Source organism: Musa acuminata, chromosome BXJ3-9 (assembly GCF_036884655.1).
Source record: "Musa acuminata AAA Group cultivar baxijiao chromosome BXJ3-9, Cavendish_Baxijiao_AAA, whole genome shotgun sequence".
In the NCBI taxonomy this organism is placed as follows: Eukaryota; Viridiplantae; Streptophyta; class Magnoliopsida; order Zingiberales; family Musaceae; genus Musa; species Musa acuminata.
The window spans coordinates 36637501-36640000 of record NC_088357.1 but is presented as its reverse complement, the minus strand read 5'-3'; positions in this window follow the sequence as shown (position 1 = coordinate 36640000).

Below are 2500 nucleotides of genomic sequence, written 5' to 3'. Positions count from 1 at the left end.
CGAAAGTTAACTTTTTATTGCATGATTTTGAGCTTTTTCGAATGCAACCAAGCGAGACTATAGGCAACATGTACACCCATTTCACGGATGTCGTCAATAGTTTAAGAGCTCTTGGAAAATGTTTTTCGGATTTTGAACTCGTAAACAAGATTTTGCGTTCTCTTTCTAAGAAGTGGGATTCAAAAGTAACTACAATACAAGAAACTAAAAACCTAAACAACTTACCACCTGAAGAACTAATTGGTTCGTTGATGACAAATGAAATGGTGCACAATGCACATGATGAACATATTGAACACAATCACCTTCCAAAGAACAGGAAGGATTTGGAACTCTGGACAAATGAATGCCACTTGAGCGATAACTCAAGTGATGAGGACAATGATGAACTTGAACTTCAAACACTAAATCTTAATAAGTTTATTAAACAAAAATCTAAAATAGACAATGAACTTGAACGAAGGAAGAGGCCAAAGAAGAGGAAGGCAACCAAGGATGAATCAAGAACTTCCAAAGGTGAAATGGCAAATTGGGCTTTGATGGGCTTCGACTACAAGGTAAGTAACTCAACTCTCTTGAATTATTTTGAAATTACATGATGCTCTTCATAATACATTTTCTTTTTAATATAGAATTAATTTTCTTGAAAATTACATGTTAAAATATATATATATATATATATATATATATATATATATATGATGAAAATGCAAAATTTATGATCATGCTAGTAATTTTGAAAATAATCATGAAAAATACATATTTTATGATAAACAAACAAAATGATTTTGATTGAAAATATGAAATCATGCTTGATGATATAATGATGTTTTGATACCATGATTTTATTCTATGCATGAGATTTTAAAAATTGTGTTTATTGGTTTTATAATTATGGATGATGAATCTTGCGATTTTCACGGTGATGAAAGTGCCTTATTGATCTTTGTCATAATAAAACTTGCACTTTCGATTTTAAAACATGTTACATGTTTGGCATAGATAAATAAAATCATATGAACTAAAACAACTAAAAAGAGAAAAGTATTTTTCTTGAAAATTTATTTTTCTCTACCGTATTGACTTTTTCACTAAGAGATCAATAAAATTATCTATGCCATTTTGAATCTCTTGAAAGTAATGTTGAGATTTTGATGATGTGTTCTTATTGAAATTTATTGAAATGAATCGTGATTTCTTGGTATTATAACTTGAGAATTATTTTTATAAATCAAAATAACTTACTGTGATTCTTTCTTTTTGCTATTTGAGTTATCTAAAAGAATCATAATATGTCTCTTAATATTCATAATTTGTCTACATGATTCGTAAACCTCATTACCAACTCTTCTTGATATTCCTTATGTGATGATATGAATACATGAGATATTCATTAATTTGTTTTGATGTATACAAATGAAAAGTTATGATCATGCATGGTAAGATATAATTTGACAAAATTGATACCATCATGATATGAAGCATTTATGATTTGCAATGATGCATGCAATACTTGAGCTTTTTAATTATGATGTGATGTATTGCATATGATGTAAATCATGATTTAAAATGCTATGAGTTGTTACTAAAATTATGTATGTCATGAATACTCTAAATGATGAATGTTTGGTATCATGATTAAAATATTGATAAATAGTTAAAAATTGAAGTATCATGTATGATATGCTCATAATATTGATTGATTTATTCAGTATCATACATGAATAAAATATAAGGTTTTTGAAATTGTGCATATTCGAACTTGAAAATATAATGATGCACAAATAAGATTGAAACATTCCCTTGTCATGATTTAGAAATTAATGTAAAGGGTCTTCCTTTCTCTTTCCCAATGACATAGGGGGAGAAAGAGTTGCTAATGTGCATATCTCAAAGAGAAAATTGCTAGCTTGCGTGTCTTAAAATGTTGAAAATTTTTTGCTAGCTTGTATATTGTAAACTTGCTATCGTACTATCATGATGATGAGCATGTCTTATCTTCATGATTATATTTGAAAAACTATGGCAAAAATATGTCCGAATAGATAAACTAGTTAAAATTATTTTTTCGGACTTTATTGAATGATCAAATCACTTGATTGCCATTACATGGGTTGAAATATTTTGTCTTCATGATTATATTTGAAAATCTGTAATCTTGTCCGAATGCATCTCATTACCCGAAAGCTATAAATCAGATTTTCTCGTACACTTTTATGAAAAATATGTTTCTGAAATAGATTTGATGAAGTGATTCCTACGTATGAATTCCATCTTGAAATATCTTTACTTGCACAAAGGATTATAACAAAAAAGGGGGAAGAAGTATTCAAAGCAATCTATGTATCATGCCTTCCTTTATATGCTTGATAACTTGCTTATATTGTTTTCCTAAATTACCATGCTTTTTGTTGATGACAAAGGGGGAGAAATATATGAATTGATGCTTGATGCTATAAACACTGATGCTATGATTATGCCATGCGTGCATCACCAAGAG